This window comes from Echinops telfairi, unplaced genomic scaffold, assembly GCF_000313985.2.
Source record: "Echinops telfairi isolate 266 unplaced genomic scaffold, ASM31398v2 ScPeMD7_7424;HRSCAF=8462, whole genome shotgun sequence".
Taxonomy (NCBI): domain Eukaryota; kingdom Metazoa; phylum Chordata; class Mammalia; order Afrosoricida; family Tenrecidae; genus Echinops; species Echinops telfairi.
In genome coordinates, this window is record NW_022111324.1 from 17,359,676 (window position 1) to 17,382,733 (window position 23,058).

General features: G+C 40.0%; 1 protein-coding gene and 1 pseudogene across 1 annotated transcript in view; one reads left to right on the forward strand and one right to left on the reverse strand.

Annotated features, from left to right (window-relative positions):
- Positions 1-23,058, forward strand: part of PAPPA2 (pappalysin 2) — a 350,680-nt gene that overhangs the window by 95,551 nt on the left and 232,071 nt on the right. The window lies entirely within an intron of this gene.
- LOC115872335 lies at positions 787-1,842 on the reverse strand (annotated as a pseudogene).

The following is a 23,058-nucleotide window of genomic DNA, read 5'->3' on the forward strand; positions in this document are numbered from 1 at the left end:
ATCACACTTGTTGTTTTTTTGTTTTCTCTTATGTATGTGGGGCTTCTTTTATTCTTTCCTTTCTTTTTTTTTAATGGACAAACACGGTTTTATTCTTAGGGCTTTCCTGACAGTTGAGTTCAAGGTAATGTGTGTACACATGTATTTCTGAAGTCTGGTATATGAGTTAGGGCATACTGAATGTTCCTTGTTCTTATAACAAAGGAACTGGAAATCTCACATCAAGTACCACCGCTACCCAAGTACACAAATCTAACTGGTTTTGATTTGACTCTGGAGCATTACAAATGAGTATTCAGCAACAATGTTTTCAGCCAATTAAAAACCCTGAGAAACTGCAGTCAGAGAACCAGACAACCAGTAAGGGAATAATAAGCAAGCAACAATCAGTAGGAATTATAAGTCTAGATGCCAGGCCCAGAACAAAACATCAACAATCTCCTATTCATTCTTCCGATACCAACAAATGAAGTAGGAAAAAAGAACAGGGATGGCGTGAGCCATGTGAGATGAAAAGTGCATATAGAACTGGGATTTTTCTTTTCTTTTCCCAGTAAAGTAGCTACTTACTCTAGTTGAATAAAATGTTTGTTGAGAAAAACCATTTAAGACAGAAAACTGCATTTTTACTATTCCTTCTTGAGAGCAAAATAATGAATAACAATCAATTTCCCTCCAACTTAATTATTTGTCTGACAAGTTCTTTTGTAACTGCTACATCTATGCTATGCCTTAGCAGTTCAAAGCAGAAAGAAAAATCATAAAAAGGCCAGAAATTTCATTAAGCTAGATGGACATTTGCTTGTAGCTTTTGGTACCCAAAACCTCCCCCCCCCCCCCCCCACATTGCCCAGAGGCCCCTTTTGTGGGCACAGCCTTGGCAGTAACGAGAACCTGGCTGGTGCACATAACTTGCAAATCCTGGAGGTGAAGAACTTATTCTTTCCATAGGGATCAAACCTTGCTTTTTTTTTGAAGTCAAAGCTTTATTTTAATTCAGCTTTCTTCCGCCGCTTCCGGTGGTGTTCCTTGCATCACCTTTCCATGTATCTGGAGTGATGACAGTACCAAGTCTCTTTTCACACTTTTCACACACTGTCCTTCAGAGCATGATGGTTTCCTCAACAGAGGGAGCGGCAGCAACTCCAAAACACCAACACCGATTCCTACCTTTTTGGGAATAGTTTAGACTTGTACATGCAAGGCTATACCGATGATGCCAAGAGAAAGATTCGCACTGTTTTCTCGGGGCTTTAACTACCCATGGATTCCTCAACTAACTTTAGTTCTGCAGACCTGATCTGGAACTAATGTCCATATAAGCCTCCCTGGTCTGGCATCAAACCCCAAATGGTATCCAAAGACAAGTTGTTTGGGAAATAATTAGCTGAATTAAGTCCAGCAATTACTTACCTGTGATTTGTTGCCAAAATGGTAATTGAAAGTATTCCACTGCTAGATGTTTATCTGAGAGGTAGAAAAACAGTAGAGATCTCTAAGTTCCTGAAAACTAGGGGAGTTCTTTGTACTGGCCACGGAAGAGCAGGGTCAATGCGCTTCTCTTGATTTCTAATCCCAAACCCTTTCCACTGGCTTCAGGTTTTCATTTAACTTACTTGGTGTACATACAAACGTTAAAAAATATATTTTTGAAAAAGAATTTAGACATAGGTGTTACTGTTATTATGCTGAAATTTTACTTCCATGCCGTAATTTGTCATTTCTCATGGAGAACCCTTGAGATAGTCTCTTACGCTGGAGCCTGTGATTGTCAATGTAACCTGTCATGGAATCGTCTTGTGCTGATACGACAAACTCAATAACTCACATCATAGACTCCATGCTGTCTCACTGCGACCATAGAGGAGTACATAAAGCAACAACAACAACAAAATCCATTGTGAATTGGGTGAAGGATCACAGAGCAGAGCAGTTCTCCTTCTTCCTAAACTTTCAGCATGCTGTCCTTGAGTCAACGTTGCCCATTTATCCTCACCTGGTTGATTATTCAAAGGCCTGGGTGCCTCGCTTTTGTTATTATTCACTTTACAGACCTGGCTCTTGTTTGGCAGAAAATTGAACCAGGAGGGCGAGTTCATTTCCAGATGTCAGTGGCAACGAAGGGCCATGGTCTCTGGAATTCACCTAGTTTTCCCCAACTAGTAGATCTGGTCTTTTCTTTGGTTTTAAATTTTGTTCCACATTTTTTCCTCCCATTTTCTCTCTGTCCTTATAATGTGATCCCTTTCAAAAGAGTTGATAGGACTAGCCAGGAATCATTTAGTTATACTGCTTGCAGGGTTGGGGAGCCTGCTGCTTGTGTGGTCCATTAGTCCATTGGCCTTCAAGTTTCAAGTTTCTGTATTTTCTTTGCTCCAAACAGAGAGAGATCAATGGTTGCACCTTAGATCACTGCTCATGTGCTTAAAGACCCTAGTAACTACTCACCAACGTAGGATATAGAACATTGTCTTTGTAGGCTATCTTATGCCAGTTGACCTTGCCATCTCCTGAGACTGTAGTCCCGAGCCTCCAGAACCAGTGACTCATTCCCTCGAGGTATTTGGTCAGACATAAGAAGTTTTCATAACTGTCTCCTGTATATGCCATAGGGTAAGTACAATTTTGAGGGAGAGGAAGATCATTTGAGGCCTACTTATTCATTTACTCACCCAACAAATATTTCCTGAATAGTAGTCATCAGTCATTGTCTAATGTTGTGAAGATATAGATAAACAGTGCCAAAGAAAAAATGTTTTCTTCGAAGACCAAAAATAATTTGATGCATTTGAATTATAGTATTGACAAACAAGATTGAAAGTAACTTGGACTCCCAGAAACAGAAAAAAAAAATTGGAAGAAGCACAACCAGGATACTCCTTAGAAACAAAGATGGCAGGACTTCATCTCACATCCTCTAGACAGGTTTTCAGGAGAGCTCAGTCCCTGCAAAAGACGTCCTGCTTGGTGAAGTAGAGGTGAGGGAAAAGACCCTCCATGAGATGGATTGACACACTGACAGAACACTGGGCTCAAAGTTAACGACAGTTGTGAAGATAGCACAGGATCAGGGGATGCTTCATTCTGTTGGGTGTTGGGTCACTATGAGTCAGAACCAAATCGATGGTGCCCAACAGGGAGGGAAGACTTGGTGGAGAGATAGCTTAGAGAAAGGAAGAGTGGATGGAATCCAGGGTGCATGATCACAGTTGGGTTTAGATTAGAACCTCTTCCTTTTGCACACTTAATAACAGGAGAGTCAGAGTGTAGGCAACTAGTGGGACAGACAGCTCAGACAGGATGATGGTAACTTGTCTGACTGTTCCTCTCATTTCTCTTTCCTTCATGAAATAATTATTAAGACAATCATCCGAAGAAAAAAATTTGAAATAGTCATTGGGAAAGCAGGGCAATGAATAAATCAGGGAAACTTGGTATGCTCTGAACAGGATAAAGGCCTACTAGAGATTAAAGATCATGCATTTAAATGGAGTCTAGACTAGAGATTAAAGATCATGCATTTAAATTGAGTCTATGGTTATGTTGTGCAACAGAGTGTGTAGAATGAGTGATTTACCAGACTCGGGGCTTTGCTAGGGGAATACGTTGTAAATAGAGGACAAAAATCCAAGGTAGCTGGAAAATGTGCAAGGGTGTGATTGAGGTAGTTAGTTTATTGTGCCAACCTGGCTGATAAACACATGTGGAGTTCATTGAAGGGCAGAGGGATAAATGGCTCAGTAAGCCTCGCTTTTCTAGTTCTCGGGTCTCTTGCTTTCTGATGGTCACACCAGGGTGCAGCTGCCTAAGCCAGTTCCCTGCTTCAGCTTGCAAGGCTCACTTCCTGCAAGACATCCCTGAGGAGAAGCCACAAGGACCTACCCCGATGTAACCCTGGATGCTTGAGCACCCGTGTGGAGACCCCTGTCAGTGCTGAGATGCTTACACATTCACTTACTTGGCTTTCCTCCTGCAGTTGGCGTTATTGTGTGTGTTTTGTGAGATAGAGGATGACTTTGTGGATTGGTGTCAAATATATAGGCTCATGTTGGACTTGTGGGCTTGGGCATCACTGGGTTGGGATGTCTTCTTGATGTGCACTTAACCTTTACATAAAACTCTCTCTTATACATGAGTTTCTGTGGATTTGTTTCTCTAAAGTACCCAGAATAATACAGTGGTCTAATGATGAAAACCCATGATATGTATGTCTTAGAAATCTTTGTCTTCTATTGATGGATTTCCCAAATTCCGAATGGTCTTAAGACTGGGGTGTAGTAAGATTTACATTATTTATGGATAAGTTTTAATTCATCAAGTCATTGTTAATCATTTATTTGCATTGCTATGCTGAGTGTTATGAAGTGTACATGACAAGACATGCTATGATTTTTTCAGCTCTTCATAAATAGGACATGATATAAAAATATAATAAATAGGACATGATATAAAATATAGGACATGGTATAAAATATAATAAAACAAGGACAGAAAACCTATGTGTGTATATTCTAGAACATCATTATTGCATACTATTTGATATTTTCTATGAATTACTGTCCTCTCTTGAACACAAGTTGATCTCTGGTGAATAAACCCAAGAAAAGTAAAAATGGCTATCATGAATTATTTTTAAAAAGATAATTTCTTATTTTCCTTTTTATTTGGCTTAACCCCTAAAATTGAAGCTTCCTTTCACTATTGAACAAGGGTTTGTAGTCTCCTGTTTTTAAAGAAAGAAGGAGCCTTGGAAACAAAGTGGTAAAATGCTCAGCTTGATAACCTAAACGTTGGTTGTTTGAAACCTTTGTGGGTCTGCAGGAGAAATTTACAACTTTGGAAACCCAATGTGGCAGCTCTATCCTTTCCTATAGGGTCACTATGGGTTGGAATTGATTCAACATCAGGGGTTTGGGCAAGTCAGGACTTGCTTACTGAGGAATATTTTTCTTTCTGGTTTTGCTCTTCACAAGATGTATTACAGTTGACAGGTCTTTTATGCTAACAGCTGAATATGGAATCTGAAGCTGTAGTTACGATTTATGCTACTCATAAAATTTAAAGCCTTCACCAGCCATGGAAAAGCAATCAAAAATTGATGTAAATAGACCAGCCTGACCCCCATCTGTTGTGCTTTATAGTACTTTCCCAGAGAGAGGCATTTACTCCAATGACTCCCTCCGATGCTAACAAGAGGCTATGCACAATATCAGAGACGGCCCTTTTGAATAGATGGATATAGGTGGACAGATGGGTGGTAAGGTTTCATAGTCTCTAGGAGTAACTTGGTCCACTAGAAGATGATTTCCATGAATAAGCTTCGTGATGCCCGAAATCTGACTTAGAACATTATTTTCGTGGTTTAGCTAAACAGGAATTTTCCCCCTATTAAAGTGAAATGTCATCATATTAGTCACAATTTAATTATATATCAAAAGATTAAACAATGTAGTACCCAAGTGGGTGGGCATAGCAATGATATCAATGTGGGTATACGGGTGTGAGGTCCTCGTAAGTCCAGATCCACAGGTAGATAGGTGGGCAGTTGTCACTAGACAGGTCTGCCAGTAAATATCAGAGTCTCAGATATCAAGAGGGGGTTACGGTTGCAGGCCTTTTCGGTGTAAGCTTTAGGTGGACTCATTGTGTGTGGTCTTAGGGCATTCAGCAGATAATACAGAAAGTAACATAAGGATATGGATATGGAGATAAGCTCAATAATTAAGACTGGGACATGTGTAGAGGTTAGTGAATGCATGAAAAAAGTTGTCATTCATCATTAGTTCTTTATTCTCAAATTAACAAATGTTTATTAAGTGTCTCAAGGAGCCCTCGTGGCATAATGGGTTAAGCACAATGGGTTAAGCACTGCACTGTAAGGTCAGCAGTTCTAATCCATTGGCGGCTCCTATCAGTTGGAATTCCTTCAGTGGCAGTGGGCTTGGTATTGAGATTTTAGTAAGCATCTACTATGGGCCTGGATTTAGGCTAGCTTGGATTATGAAGACAGATGTAATGATTAACATGCAATGTTCTACATATTATAACAGTGTGCATGTTGTGCTCTAGAAGGATTTGGGTTTATTACCCAAAACAGACATGGTGGAAGATGAGATGGCTTCCTGGAAGATGTAATGTTACAGATTGAATTGTGTGTCCATGCCACAACTACTAAAGATATGTTGGAATCCTAACTCCTGTTTTTGAAAATATGACTCTGCTTAGAAGTAATCAGAGCAAGCTGAGGTCACAGTGAAGTAAGATGAATCCTAATTTATATGACGGTCTCCTTACAAAAGAGAAGAAAATACAGAGATGGAAAGACAGAGGAAAGTTACAATATGACGCCGCAGCACCAAGTCATAGACCTACAGCTAGACCAGAAGCACGACACAGGTTTTCTTTCAGAGCCCCCAAGAAGAATCAACATTCTTGGGAACCTCGTTTGGACTTCCAGCCTCCAGAGCTATGAGAATGGCCTGCTCTTGTAGCCCACCCACTTTGGAATGTTTTGTTATAGGTGGTCCAGGAAACCAAAGCATATAAGATACTTAAAACATATTGAAGCAATGGGCTGAGCATTTCACATGATGCAAAGTTAATGGGAGGTGGGTCTTGCCTTCAAAACATTATAATTAATGCAATGCAGGGAGCCCCACTGTTTAAAAGGTCACTTTATAATACTCCACTTCTTTTTTAAAGATCTGCACCAGTATCCATTTCTGATAACCAATATATATACCCCCAAAGGATTTTCATTTTCTTGTTAGGTGCTAACAAGCTATGCACAACAGAAGGATACACCGCCTGGTCCAGCTCCACCCTCACAAGTGTTCTATGCTTGAGCCCATTGTGCAGCCACCGTGTCATTCCATCTGTTTGAGGACCTTCCTCATTTTCTCCGCCCCCCTGCTTTACCAAATACGATGTCTTTCTCCAGGGACTAGTCTCCCCTGACAACACGCCCAAAGTATGTAAGACAAAATCTCACCATTCTTGTCTCTAAGGAGCACTCTTGCCTTATTTCTTCCAAAACCGGTTGGCTTCCCCTTTTAGCAGTCCATGGTACTTTCGGTACGCTTCGCCAGTACAATTCAGGTGCATCTCTTCTTCTGTCTTCTTTACCCAGTGTCCAACTTTCACATGCATTAAGAGGCGATTGAAAATACCATGGCTTGGATAAGGCACGCTTTAGTCCTCAAAGGAGCAGCCTTGATTTCAATACTCAAAGGAGGTCTCATACTGCAGATTTACCTAGTGCAACTTGTCGTTTGATCTCCTGGTTGCTGCTTCCTTGAACACTGACTGTGACTCCAAGAAAGACAACTTCCTTGACAGCATCTACCTTTTCTCACTTAACATGATGTCACCTACTGGTTCAACTGTGAAGATTTTGATTTTCTTTACAATGATTTCTAATCCATACTGAAGGCTGAAACCTTTGACCTTCGTCATTAAGTGCTTCTGGTACTCTCTGATGTCAGCAAGCAAGGCTGTTTCGTCTGCATATGGGAGGCTGTTAATGAGACTTCCTCCAATCTTGATACTGCATTCATATGATCCAGCTTCTCTGATGATTTACTCCGCACACAGATTGGTAAGAGCAGGCAAGAGGATACACACCTTTGCTGATTTTAAACCATGCAGTATCCCCTTCTTCCGTCTGTATAACTACCTCTTCATCCATGCACAAGTTCCATAGGAGCACAACCGGATGCTCTGGAATGGCCACTCTCCTTAAGGTTATCCATAGTTTATTATGATCCATATAGTCAAATGCCTTGACATAGTCCATGAAACACAAGTAAACATCATTTCTGTGTTCTCTGAATTGAGCTAATACCCATCAAACATCAGCAATGATTTCTCTTGTTCTGCGTCCTATTTGGAATCTGGCCTGAATGTCTGACAGCTCTCTGACAATGTCTTGGTGCCACCATTGTTGGGTAATCTTCAGCACCCTTTTAGTTGCATGTTATAGCAATTCTATTATTTTATCATTTAAACATTGTGATGGGTCACCTTTTTGTGTGAAATGGGTACAAATATGCCTCTCTTCCAGTCACTTCACCAAGTAGGTGTCCTGCAAATTTCCTGGCATAGACGAGTGAGTGCTTTATCAGCTTTTTAAAGTACTTCAATACGTATTCTATCAATACCTGGAGTCTCATTTTTGGTTAATGCTTTCAGTTCAGCATGGACTTTTTCCTTCAGCATCATTGGTTCTTGCTCATATGCTGCCATCTGAAATAGTGATAGCTGACTGATGCTCTTTGGTACAGTGACTCTGTGTTTTCTTTCCATCTTCTTTTGATGCTCCCTGCATCAGTCAACATTTTGCCCAGAGCATCTTTCAAGATTTCAACATGAGGCTTGATTTTTTTCCTTCAGTTCTTCCAGTTTTAAGATATGCTTAACATGTTCTTCCCTTTCAGTTTTCTAACTCTAGGTCTATGCACATTTCACTTGGCTTTGTCTTCTCAAGCTGCCCTCTGAAATGTTCTTTTTAGCATGTCAGTCCATTTGCTTTAGCTACTCTATGACTAAGAGCAAGTTTCAGGGTCTTTTCTGTCATCCACTTATAACTTTTTTTTCCTGTCTTTGAATGACCTTTTGTTTTCTTCATGAAGGATGTTCTTGATGTTCTTCCACAGCTCCTCGGGTCTTCTGTCATTAGTGTTCAACGCATGCTCTTGGAATTGTTCTTGGAATTCATATGGGATAGGCTCAAGGTCATTGTTTGGCTTTCATGGACTTGTTATAAATTTCTTCAGCTTTATCCTGAAGTTACCTAGGAGAAATGGATGGTCTCTTTCACAGCCAGCCTCTGGCCTCATTTTAGCTGCTTCTATTGAGCTTCTCCAGCATGTCTTCCCACAGATGTAGTCAATTTGATTTCTGTTTATTTCATCTGGAGTTGTCCATGCGTATAGTCATCTTTGGTGTTGTTGAAAAAAGTACTTGTTATGAACAAGTCATTGGTTTTGCAAGATTCTATCATGTGATCTCCAGCTTCATTTCTCTTACCAAGTCCATATATTCTAACTACTGTTGCTTCTACTTTGTTTCCAACTTTTTCATTCTAATTGCTAATAATTATCAATGCATCTTGATTGCATATTGTATCATTTTCTGTCTGAAGTCACTGGTAGAATTCTTCAATTTTTTCTTCGCTAGCTTTTGTGGCTGGTGCATAACTATGTTTTGAAGGTGGATTTTATGTATGTTATTTGGTGTGATACAGTCCTATCACAGACAGCACTGTCATTCAAGATTTATTTTTTTAAGGTGAAGAATAAAGCTAGTGTTCAGCATATATTTTACAGTTGGCCATTAAAGAGCCAGCAGCCTCCCTGAACAGAGTATTGGGTACATGTGACCAAGTTCCTCCATGTAGCTACTGTTAGCATCCCAGCATCCAGCCACCATTTCAAACTCAATGTCATTGTCCATTCTGACTCATGGGGCCCCTCATGGGCAGTGTCGAACTGCCCACCTGGATTTCAGAGACTGTAACTCTTTATAGGAGTAGCCCCTGTAGAGCAGTGGTTGTTTCCAAAGGCCATCAGCCCAACATGTAACCAACCCATGTGGACACCAGGGCTCCTTCAAGTGACCATCACTTTGAGTGTGTCTGTGAGCACTGTATGTTAGTGTTGCTTTAGGTTTTTTATGTATGTTATTTGGTATGATTTGCTAGATTATTTTGGGGTGTCTTAATTCTTAAATTGGTTAATATATTGGGCTGAAATCTGCAAGGTTGTCATTTGAAACCACCAGTTGCTCCTTGGGAGAAAGATGGGGCTTTCTAATCAGAAATTCATGAGGGCAGTTCTACCCTGTCCTGTAGGGTCAATATGAGTCAGCGTTGACTCAATGTCAGTGAATATGCAAATGTGAGGTAATTATTTTTCCCTTATGCCATTATGGCTTGGGAATTTAACAAAAATGCTTATTTGGGGATAGCAAGAGAATCCTGTAACTTCTTCATCGAATAGTACAGTGAGAGGTACCTCTCTCAGGAAGACTAAGGGAAATTCCCCAAAGATGTTGAACTTTGATGAGAAAGTGTTATATAAAGGTGAAGGTTCTAGAAAGAACTGCAAGGTTTTGCATGCAAAAAGGTAATCACAGAGTGTGAGAGTAAAGCAAAGGGCGTATTGGGGAAAAGGGTATTGATGATGCTAAAGAAGTAGGCAAGGGCTAGATCAAGAAGAACCTTGGATACTAAGCTATGCAAAACCATTAAGGATTATTTAAACAGATGGTGGACAAAATTGGCATTACATAGCTATACAGAATATGGAATAGACAGGGACAAGGTCAAGGCTACTGTAGTAATAACGAGGAGAAAGGACAAGTGTGCAGCTATCTGAAGGCCCCCAAAGTAAAATATATGGCCAACGAGTTAGTCTTAACTCACAGTGACCTTGATAGAGTAGAACCACCCTATAATGTTTCAATGGCTGTAAATCTGTAGCGAAGCAGACTGCCACATTTTTTTTTTTTTTTACTGTGGAGTGAATGGTGGGCTCAAACTGCCAATCTTTTGGGTAACAGCCCAGTGCTTAATTCACAGTACTTCTTGCACAGAAGGCATTGGTAGTAGGAGGGAGAGCCTTTGGGAATGGACCAGAAATGAGGGTGGGGAGCCAGGATCTTGTCCTTATGGCATAGTTGACTACTCGTGAGATATCCCCCAGGAAAAAGAAGTGGTGAAAAGTAGCAGGCTTGGGAAAGGGGGTAAAAGATGAAGTCAACTTTGGAATTATTGAATTAAAATGTGCAAGGGAACACTGAAGTAAAAATATCTAGTGAAAAATTGGATATGGAGTTTGAAGCTTGGTGATTAAAAATATTGATCAAGGATATAATCAGACTAAGAGCCTTGAACAGACTTGGGACAATGCTATTGTAGTTTGGAATTAACTCCTCCAGGAAGACTTGGTAGAATGTGAAAACCAGGTTATCAAATGCTGAGGATCTGAAACAGCATTGAAAAAAATATAAAAAACAAAAACACAAACAGAGTTGGAAGAAATAAGCATATGTTGTCCCCAAAAATTCAGGAGAAAATTTCTTAAAAGAATATGAGTTTGATAAGAAAACATGGCATACGTGTAAAATGTAATATTATTCACCTGCAAAAATGAATAAAATACAAATATTGCTAAACAGATGATATAGTAAATGCTAACCCTATTATAACATGGATGAACAGTTGAAACACTATATCGAGTGACAGCAGTCAGTCACAAAAGACCACACGTTCTACGATTCAATGTATAAGAAGTGATCAGAATAGTAATATCTGTAGAGACAGAAAACAGGGTGGTTGTGTACGTCTTCGGGGAAAGAGAAGATAAAAGTGTGTTTCCCTTCCTGCTAATAAAATGTTTTAAAACTGACTGTCGTGACAATCATACATTTCTGTGGAGAGGTTAAAAGCCATTGAGTTAAGCATTTTAAATAGGTGAGTTATAGGTATGTCCATTCGCTCTCAATGTCTTCGCTTGCTACTGCTACCATGACAGAAATATAACAAGTGAGTGGTTTTCAAGAACAGAAATGCTCATTTGTTACTAGAAGACCAGATTCTGAATGCGCCCGGTGAACCAAGTCTTCCTTTGTTTTTCTACCCAGCAGTCCTGGGAGGTCTTGGGCCTACAGGAGGGTTGGCGTCTGTCATCGGGAGAGAGCACCCGTGTTTCCTGTTGGTTCTTCTCTCTGTCTGTCCTGCTCCTCATAACTGAGAGGTGATTAGGGTTAAGGTACAGCTCATGAACATAACATGAACTGAACAGGATTATATCCACTGATATAGATTTTAGGATTCCAATGAATTCAGGGGACGAGATTCAACCCACCACAATCGTGCTGCTTTGAAAATATGAATATGAAAAAAATGAGGAGCTCATGTAGGAAAAAGTGTTTTGAAAAAGATGATGACACCATATGTATGGATGTGTTCGACACAATGGATATATGTATAGATTGTGATAAGAGCTATACCAGCCCCCAATAAAATAAAATTTTGAAAAGAAAGAAGATATGACTATGGACGTAGATTGTCAATTAGTTTAGTTGGTGTAAAGGTCTAATAGCCTAAGGATGGAAGAATCGCAACTACCTTTGACAATGTGGAGACGTTACTGGCAGAGTTAGTGGGATGACTCAGTGAGACGTGGAGTGAAAAGTAGATGGAAGTTGTTGAGAAATGAGTGGGAATTGAAGATGTGCAGATGAACTCTTTTAAGGACCTTGGCTGAGAAGGGAAGAAGAGAGCTGGAAGCAAAGGGTAAAAACAATATTTCTCAATGAGAATGGTCTCTACATATTATTATAGGAAAGCAGTCAGTAGACCATGAAAGTTTCAGACTACAAGGGTGAGAAAGGGTGACTGATAAAAGCAATTGTGAAGAGGGAGAAAGTGATGGACTCCATTGTATAGGTGGAGCCTAAGCAAAGGGGGAAAGTGTGGATGATGATGTGTAGCTAAGAATACATTAAAGTAATCTTGCTATATAGCTTCTATTTTCTCATTAAGGTGGAAAGTATATCTGCTAAGGTTGAGTGGAATATCTGTTGGTATATGCTTTAAGAAGAGGGTTAACATTTGAAGTAGTGAAAGAAATAAAATACAGAGCAGACTAGGACACACAGGCAGCAATGAACCTTCAACTAAGGCTGAAGACTAAGAATTAGCAGTGACTGTGTGACTGTGTGTACTTTCTCCAGCAGCATTCAGGAACCTGGGAAAAGAACAGATGCTTGAGTTAATTCAACAATTAAAATTTGTGAAGCACTTTAGGAGTCCCTAAGAGTCTTGGTATGAGGCCCTGGTGGAGTAGTGGCTAGGCATTGGTCTACAATGCACACGGTCATAGTTCAAAACCACCAGCAGTTCCTTGGGAGAAAGACCGTGCTTTCCACTACTGTAAACAGTCTCGGAAAACCACAGGAGGCTGCTGGGAGGCAGCATTGACTTGATGGCAGAGAGCAGAGTCTTAGTGGTGTAGAGACACTTAATTAGGCTGCTAACCACAAGGTCGGCAGTTTAAATCTATGAGCTACTGGGTGGGAGAAAGGTGAGGCTTTCTACTTTCATAAAGATTCAGAGTTTGGGAAGTTATTTTGTGTCTTATAGGGTTTCTCTGGGTCAAAATCAACTCCAGGGCAGTGAGTATTTTCAGTTTAGCAGTTACTAGATTTTGTAATCAGTTAAAAACATTCAACATTTAACCAAAAGTTGGGAGATTAGAACCCACCCAGAACCACCTAGTGTGCAAAACACAGTCAGCATATCTCAAATGGAAAGAACTCAAAACATTCAAGCCTTGAGTTGCAAACCTGAAAGGTTCTATGGAGACAATATTGAATGATGCAGGAAGCATCAAAAGGAAATAAAGTCCACAGAGTCACTGTACCAAAAAGAGCTAGTCAACTATCACCACTTCAGGTGGTAGCACTGAAAGAACTAATGATATTGAAGAAAGACGTCCAAGCTTTACTGAAACCATTTATCCAAAACACGACTCCAGGAATTGATGGAATACCATTTGAAATGTTTCAACAAGCTGATGAAGCACTGTAAATACTCACTTGTCTATGCCAGGAAATTGTAATACAGCTACCTGGCAAGGTGACTGGAAGAGATCCATATTTGTATCCATTCCAAAAAAGATGACCCATCAAAATGTTCAAGTTATAGAACATTATCATTGATATCACATGCAAGTAAAATTTTGCTGGAGATCATCCAACAATGGTTGCAGCAGTACATTGACAGGGAGCTGCCAGTTCAGGCAAGATTCAAAAGAGGACATGAAACAAAGAATATAATTTCTGATGCCAGATGGATATTAGCTCAAGGCAGAGAATATCAGAAAGATGTTTACTTATGTTTCATTGACTATGCCAAGATGTTTGACTGTGTGTATCTTAATGAACCATGGACAGTATTGGGAATAATGAAAATCCCAAGGTGTTTTATTGTGCTCATGTGAACATGTACATTGACTAAGAGGCAGTCATTCAAGCAGACCAAGGAAATGCCATATGGCTTAATACCAAGAAAGGTGTGCGCCAAGGTTGTATCCTCTCACCATATATTTTTAATCTGTATGCGGAGAAAATGATCAGAGAAGCTGAATTATCTGAAGAAGAATGTGGCATCAGGATTGGAGGAAGGCTTGTTAACAACTTGCCATATGCAGAAGGCACAGCCTTGCTTGCTGAAAGCGAGGAGGACTTGAAGCACTTGCTGATGAAGACCAAGGATTTCAGCCTTCAGTATGGATTACAACTCATTGTAAAAAAGACCAAAATCCTCACAACTAGATTGATAGATAACAGCATGGCAAATGGAGAAAAGGTTGAAATTGTCAAGAATTTTTTCTTGCTTGGATTCACCATCAATGTTCATGGAGCCAGCAGTCAAGAGATCAAACGACACATTGCATTGGGGAATCTGCTGCACAAGACCTCTTTAAAGTGTTGAAAAGCAAGGATGTTACTCTGAGGACTAAGGTGTGCCTTACCTGAGCCACAGCATTTTCAGCTGCCTCATTTGCACATTAAAGTTGGACATTGATTAAAAGAAGGCCAAGAAAAAATCAATGCACTTGAATTATGGTACTGGTGAAGAATATTAAAAGTATCATGGACTGCCAAAAGAACAACAACAAAAAATCCGTCTCAAAAGACGTACAGTCAAAATGCTCCTCCTTAGAAGTATGGATGGCAAGATTTGTCTCAGGTACTTTGGACGTGTGACCCGGATATACCAGTCCCTGGAGAAGGGCATCATGCTTGGTAAAGTAGAGGGAGAGTGAAAAAGAGGGAGGCCCTTGAGGAGATGGATTGATACAGTGGCTGCAACACTGGGCTCAAACATAAGAACAATTGTGAGGTTGACGCATATAGTGTTTTGCTCTTTTGTGAACAGGGTCATTATGAGTGGGAACCTACTGGAGGGCACCTAATAGCATCAAGAGGGCCAACTTGGAAGAAAGGTCTGGTAGTCTACCTCCAAGAGACTGTGGTGACCTTGAAAACCTTAAGGAGGGCAGTTCTCTGCACACGTGGAGTGACCATGAGTCCGAATCCACAAATGGAGTCCTTGGGATCAGGGATGAGAGTAAGAACACTGATCTCTGAGCTGAAGGTTGAGCTATTAAGATATGACCTGTAGATAGCACTAAATCTGGAAATCCAGGACCCCCAACTCTGGAGAGAATGAAAGATGCAGTGGTAGTTTGGTATTAAGCTGGAATGAGGATCAGTAGAATTTAGTGAATGATGTGGGGTTAAGGGAAGGCAAGGAGTCAAGAGCAACTCCCATATTTCACATGTCTTCACATGTAACTTCTGACAAAAAATTGGTGGACCTGATCAAGAATTTTGTTTGAAGCAGAAGGAAATTATTTGGTATTCTAAATGATTAAAGCACCAGTTAGAATCCTTAGGGAATGTCAACAGTTAATTCACTCGGAGGCTAACTGAAAGGCTGATAGTCCTAGTTCACCCAGAAGCACCTTGGATAAAAGACACCTAGCAATTTACTTTGAAAAAAATTTGCTATTGAAAGCTTTACGGAGTACAGCGCTGCTCTTCCACTTTGGCAATGCACGGGGCCATCATGAGCTTGAATTGATTCCACAGAAACCAGTTTTTATAGAACCGCTACTGATTATCTAGAACTGGGACATTTAACATATATTATTGAATCTCAGATAAGAAGATACTATTCACATTTCTTGGATCAAGAAATGGAGGCTTTCAGAGATGAGCGAGTTCGCTCAAAATGATACAGCCTGCAAGGCATGGTGTTAGAACTCGGTCCCAGGTGTTTTCACGTTCAGATGCATCGATTTTACAGAAAACCTCCATGACATTGAGTTGACACTGACTATGCCCCCATGAATTTCCAAGACTGTAGTGCTTAACAAGAGTAGAAAGTCCCATCTTTTCCCCTCAGATCAGCTGAGGGGTTTGAACTGCTGACTTTGCAGATTGCAGTCTTGTTCATAACCACTAAGCTACCAGGGGCTTCAATATTTAGAAGGTCGTTGGATATAGAGATGAATACTTGAGATAGAGATGTGGTATACTTGCGCTTCGCACTAACAATTTCAGTTGACATCTTGAAGGGCTAGTGTAGGCACACAGAGAAGCACACAGACTTGTGGGGCAGAACAAAGAACTAGACACCAAGTGCAGGGAGACCCATGGTAGAAACAGAGAGGAGCTGAATAGGAAGACTCACATGAGCAGCTATTTTCAAAACTATACTATATCTCTCTTTTATCTTGATCCTTAGAAAAACATTTTGCAGGACATTCTCATGGCAAGTATGTGCATATCCATGTACACGTATAAAACCAAAGTTTCCAGGTACAAGCCTTACTGTTAATAGTCTATGATGCATGTTGATATCTTCCCTTTTCTTTTTCTTAAAAAGAGCAACAGTTGTTTAGCCACACTAAGAAGACTTCACTACAAAATAATGGGCAATAATCTAGTGTTTGTTTGGAAAAAAAACATTCCCTATAGCTACCCGCACATATGCACTGCGGTGACATGCACACATGACACTGTGACATTGTGTTTTCTGACTGACTAATGACCTTAGAGGGAGAGTGAATATCAAAGAATTCCAAATGATGGTCCCGTCAGTCATCATGAGAAGTTGTGACAATTGCCACATCTTTAAGGCCAACTGTCTTTGTCTCCTTGTCCCAATATTTATTTTTCTCCTCCCTTAATTTCCTGTTTTTCACTCAACTTTTCTTGGTCCCTTTGGTTTGGAAATTCTGCCTGGGATTGTTCTTCTTTTTATTGTTTTATTTTTCCCCCTAAATGAATTAAAATAATTTGAAGGCTGACCTTTCCGTGCCGTTTCCAATCTTCCTTTGTGGCTGTTTTATACTTAACTATACTGTACCACAGTAGGAGAATCAACATTTTATTGTGTGGTACATAGTTTTCATTATATACTAATTTCATTATAAGACAAATGAAATTGCACAACTGATGTTACTCATAGCACCTCATAGAGCCATTGCTAAATGCCCTGAGTTAACCTGACATTACCAGGAACGACTCCTGGAGACCCAGAACCCACAGATCCAGGAATGCCAGATGAAGTTTGTCATAGTGCTGAAACCAAGGAATCAGAGTAAATAACTTAACACAAGTTGCTCTTTCCTCCCTCTGTGGCAAACACATAAAGTGACTTTCAACTGAAGCACACTGTTACTGAAAATATGATAGGACATTATCAACAGACGCAATTATGTTAGTGGAGAACTTCTCTTAGAGCTTCTCAAGTCTATAGAGATAATAGAGTTTTAATGCAAGCGGCTTTGTCTATTTCTTGGTCTCCATATGTTTAATTGGGGAAACTGAGGTTTGAGAGCTTAAGTAGTTTAAGTTAAGATTTTCCAACTAATTTATATAACCAGGACTAGACTCCAATAGTGGAACTTGGGGAAGCTGTAAATTTAAATAGCTAGCAAGACTCTCAAAGTTAATATGTTTTCTCAAAGTTGACTATCTGCTAATGGTTTTAAGACCACCACTGGTCAGAAGAAATGACAAGCGGAAATTTGGGCAAACTGAACTGATTTTTCACATAGGACTTAGAGATGAAGAAGTTGGTAGAACTGGTTAGCTAATCACAACTTCCAAGTTGAGCCAAAACATTTGGTAACCCTTACTTCAGCTTTTTGTTTTGGGTTTTTATTTTTATTAAATACTCTTATTCGGGTCTCTTACATCTCTTATCACAGTCCGTACATTCATCCAGTGTGTCAAGCACATTTGCGCACATGCCGCCATCATCATTTTCAAAGCATTATATTCCCACTTGATCCCCTGATATCAGCTTCCCATTTCTTCCCCCTCACTCCCACTTCTGCCCTCCTTCGTGAACCCTTGATAAGTTATAGATTATTATTTTCATATCTTACATCATCCTCTGCCACCCCTCACCCACTTTTCAATTGTTCGTCCCCGAGAGGGGTTTATAGGTTGATCCTTGTGATCGGTTCCCCTTTTCTTCCCCCACCCTCCCCTAATCCTCCCTGTATGGCTACTCTCTTTGTTGGCCCTGGGGGTAGTTATCTATCCTGGATTCCCTGTGTTTCGGGCTCTTATCTGTAGCAGTGTGCATGTTCTGGTCTAATCCAATTTGTAAGGTAGAATTGAGGTCATGATAGTGGGGGGAAGGAAGCACCAAAGAACTAGAGGAAGGTTGTGTATTTCATTGGTGCTATACTGCACCATGACTGGCTCATTTCTTTCCTGTGACCCCTCTGTGAGGGGATGTCCAATTGTCTACAGATGGGCATTGAGTCTCCACTCCATGCCCTCCCGTCCCATTCACCTTGGGTATGATTTTGTTCTGGGTCTTAGATGCCTGGTACCTGATCCCATCTATACTTCGTGATCACACAGGCTGGTGTGCTTCTTCCATGTGGGCTTTGTTGCTTCTCAGCTAAATGGCTGATTGTTTATCTTCAAGCCTTTAAGACCCCAGATGCTATATTTTTCAATAGCCAGGCACCATCCGCTTTCTTCACCACATTTACTTATGCACCCATTTTGTCTTCAGCGATCATGTCGGGAAGGTGAGCATCACAGAATGCTGGATTGTTAGAACAAAGTGTTCTTGTGTTGAGGGAGTACTTGAGTTAAGTCCCAATGTCCATCTGCAACCTACATTCTTAACATATAGATATGAGTACATAGTTCTATTCATATGTGTGTGTGTGTGTGCGCGCGCGTATACATGCTATGCCTGTATTTAGACTTCTATAAATGTCCTTTGCCTCCTGGTTCTTTCCTCTTGTTTGTTTTCTACTCCCATCATTAGAAAAATTGATGTTTCACAAATTACTTTGTTCATCATAATAATCTATAAAGCTTTTGAAAAAAATCTGATTACTGAGTTCTGCTTGAATATATTTTGAATAACACTAGAGTTGATTTTGATGAACAGAAGCTGTGGGAAAACACTGTTCTGAAAAAGGAGTCATTTTTAGTACATAAAGGCTTTGATTTATTTATTTGTAAAATAAACATTTGTTTAGTGCATATTGTAAAAACCTAGGTTCTTCCTGGGAGACCAAAAGCAATAAGGGATGTATTAAATGATTTGCTATGTGAAGGGAGATAAATATACAAATAAATATGAAACAATATAAAATATGGAGGCATGTTGTAAGTGGGCTCTGGGATTTGATTGTAGGCAACTTCAACTAAGGTGTAGAAGTAGGGGTTAAGCCATTCTTCTGAAAGAGGAAAGAAATCATCCGGATGTTGGTAAAACTCGGTAGATGAGCAAAGGGCACAACATGAATGTAAGTTTGGAGGCAAGGTTGGTGTTCCCGAGGAAACAGGAGGCACTCATGTTCAAATAAATTAGGGGGCTTGGAGAAGGATAAGTTCAGATAGGGCTGAAAAGCACATCATGAAACTTGTTCAACATTATACTAGGAATATTAAAATAAATTATTGGACAGTGGAGAACCATGGGAGGTATCTGAGTGGAGGCTGACATGATAACCACTTATTTTGAAAACTTATTTTGCAGCAGGGTGAAAATGGTTTGGAGTCGGAAGAGCCCGAGATCGTGAGCAGCTGAGTTACTAGACTGCTTCAGGCTACACCTTTCCCATTGTGTGCTAAAGGCCTTGCATCTATCACAACACATGCTGCCATTTTCACATGCTCTTACTCTGCCTTTGAATCACTGAGTCAGTAAGACAATTCAACTATGCACAAATCTTATCAACATGGTGTTAACTGGCCTAGTGAAAAGCAGTGCCACAATGATTTCAAATATAATATGAAAATTTGAAGAAAATATTTTTAAGTTAGGGTACTCTAACCCTTTTTATGAAGATTATAATGGATGATACATTTTGAGGACAAGGTTTCAAATCAGAGTGGTAGCATTACACGCTTCTGAAAGAAATAGATAGCTTGCTCTTGTTAATCAGAAGGTGACGGAGCATGGCTCTGCTTTCACTTCTTTGGTTTTAGATGCCTTTCTTAGACAAGGTGGGACAAGTGTGGTCTTAGTGACAACAGTGGCTCCTGACTCATTCATTGCAAGTCTTGCTTGCCCTATTAAGAATTGTTTTCTTTTCTCTTCTTTCTCCTTTGTTTCTTTTCTTAATTATTTCAACCCATTTTCAAATTTTTGTTATTTTTAAAAAAAATTTTCTTTACTGCCAGCCTCTCCTTTAAGTCTGCCTAAAAGGTCACCATGACTTTTCTATGAGACCGAGGAGGGTCGGTATCACTTAATTATTGTTTAGGGTGGAGACATTTCCTTTATGTAGCTGAATTATCCCCATGTCATCCTAAGTGCCTTGCACACTGCTAGGATGTTCAAAGTTCTTTTAAAAAGCTTTTTGGAAAAAAGTGAACTTATGTCCACTATGTAAACACCCTCAATGATGGTTGACTAAATTTAGAGTTTTCAGTAGAGTCCTGATTTCAAATATATGACTCCATTAGCTAGTCAAGTGCTCTTATTATAGAAAATCATATCCTGAGTTTTTGGTTAGGAAGTATGCTCAGTATAGCCATGAAAAATTAATATGAACCCATACCCAATGTTATATATATTGAAAAGAAATTATTTCCTGGGTTTTCACATACTCATTTGTAAAGCAAAGAGGAGGTGGGGGCCAGAGATTTGGCAGGTTTTTTTTTAGCTCCAGTAGAAGCCCTCTCTGGAACAAGTTAGGCAGCATTTTCATTGGCAGGCCCCGGCAAAGCCATTAGAGCTATTAAATGAGTGTATTGTTTTGAGTTTTCTTTGGCCCAGTCTCCCCCATTATTTGGGGAAACAGAATTGCACATTCTCAGGGAAGAAGGAAGATTGAATGCCAGAGAACTCAAACTCCCCTTCATGGCGCTGTGGACAAACAGGCCAGCTATCTGAATAGAGTGAATTCCTTGCTCCTATCAAATCCCATGTGCCAAGTGCAATATTGAATCTGATTGGAATTCTTGGATTTTTTTTCACTTTCTGGTTAAAAAAGTAATCAAAATTTGTGGAAATTCCCCTAGTAAATTATACAGCAACTTTTTTGTTTTTAATTCTGGCAATGAAACTTTTTTTAGAATATCTGCTCAGGGCCCTAATCTGGAACACCCAATCTTTGTGGTCTAAAAATAAACCTGGGTTTTGAGAAATGTGTGTGTGTGAATAGAAGGGAAATGAGGGTATGCACAACATCAAAAATACTTTGTTAATAGATCGTTGGGTTGGAAGTGCTGACCTTTTTTTTTCTCTCTTTATAAAAGAATGAGACTAAACAGACAACCTATCCATCCTTTCTTTTTAACTTGTGTTTGGGAGAAATGCCAGGTGGAAAAAAAACGAGGATGAACTCACTTGTCCCTCTGTCTTCATTCTCTCTGTTACTATTGGTCAACTCCCCTCTTGGTTCCAAGGGCAATGCTGCTGTTGTTAGCTGCCATAGAGCTGACTCTGACTCTGACTCACGGTGTCTGCTATATAATAGAAGACCAGTCTTGTGCCATCTTTATAATTATTGCTGTGCTTGAGCCCATTTTTATGGCTATTGTGTCAATCCATCTCCTTGAAGGTTTGCCTCATTTATGCTTACCTATACTTTACCAACCATGGTGTCTTTTTTTTTTTTAGGGATTGGACTTTCCTAATGACTTCTTCAAAGCCATCAACCCCAAGTCTCTCCATTCTTACTCCGTTTCTTTAAAGACGGATTTGTTTGTTCTTCTTGAAGACCATGATATCTTCACTATTCTTCACCAACACCACCATTTAGTTACACTAACATCCACTCTCCGCTGTTCATTCTCCGACTTCCGCCTGCACAGGAGGTGATGGAAAAGGGCGTGGCTCAGGTCCGACACCACCATTCAATTACACTAACATCCACTGTTCTCTGTTCATTCTCTGACTTCCGCCTGCACAGGAGGTGATGGAAAAGGGCGTGGCTCAGGTCAGACGCTCTCATCCTCAAGGTGACAGCTTTAGCTTTTCAAATTTAAAAGAGAGGTTTGTTTGTTTGGGCTTGAGATTTTCTTGTTGTTTGTTTGTTTGTTTTTCTTTTGTTTTGCAGAATATGTTTCCAGTGCAATACAGTGTTTGATTTCTGGATTGCTACTTCCATGGGCATTTATTATCGAATCAAGTACAATGAAATAACTGATAACTTCACTTCGTCATGTAACATGATGTTGTTTATCAGCCAAGTGCTAATGTGGAATTGTGTAATAGAGACTAAGTAGTGCTACCTCTTCCTAGGAAGCTCTTGCCTAGAGAATCATTGCCCACTTTATCTTCATTGCAGTACAGTCTCCTTTGGCTCATGTGTATTAACCTTCACTGTGGTCTTGCATTTTGTTACGTTGCCTAAAAAGACTGAAACCTGTGTGGTCAGTGTTCTCACCTTAGACTCATTTACCCCTTTTGTCCTTTTAAAATTGATTTTTCTTTGAAAAAAATGTAGTCTTGAGAGGTTTTAAAACAAGAAAGAAATATAGCTATGAACCCTATCTTTTTTACATTTCCTTTGCCTAACTTTCTTCAACTTATCAAACTAGGAAGCAAGTCTAATTCCGAGTCTAGAGCAATTTGGGAAAGTATGTTTCCTTTGTTTTTAAGGCACTATTTGAAGAACAATGGAAATGGTGCCCTTTCCAGATTTGCATGAGAAATACTTCAAATGTGCTCGGTACCATGCCAGGTACTTTACATATATTATTTCATTTCATCTGCATAACAACTTTAGGAGGTAGGTACGGCTGAGTTCGTTTATTGTGCCAACCTGGCAGATAAACACATGGGGGATTCATTGAAGGGCGGAGGGATAAATGGTTCCGTGAGCCTCGCCTTTCCAGTTTTCGGGTCTCTTGCTTTGTGAGGGTCGCACCATGGTGCAGCTGCCTTAGCAGTTCCCTGCTTCAGCTTGCAAGGCTGACTTCCTGCAAGACATCCCCAAGGAGAAACCACATGGACCTACCCTGATGCAGCCCTGGGTGCTGGAGCAG